This window comes from Penaeus monodon, chromosome 22 (genome assembly GCF_015228065.2).
Source record: "Penaeus monodon isolate SGIC_2016 chromosome 22, NSTDA_Pmon_1, whole genome shotgun sequence".
NCBI lineage: Eukaryota > Metazoa > Arthropoda > Malacostraca > Decapoda > Penaeidae > Penaeus > Penaeus monodon.
The window spans coordinates 7,276,942-7,277,147 of record NC_051407.1 but is presented as its reverse complement, the minus strand read 5'-3'; positions in this window follow the sequence as shown (position 1 = coordinate 7,277,147).

Below are 206 nucleotides of genomic sequence, written 5' to 3'. Positions count from 1 at the left end.
AACTTAGCATACCTTGATTACCACTGCAGTTTTACAATCTTCTTTTTTCCATCTACCAAATGACTTTGTGCGTGACGTTGCAGTTTCTACTTTTCTCATCTCCAACTCTTCTGCAGAATAATTTTTAGCCTCCCCTTTAATAGTTCGTTTTCTGTCTTACCAGTCTTTCGTTTTCTTTCTTAAAATCAAATCGTGTTTGCGAGGGA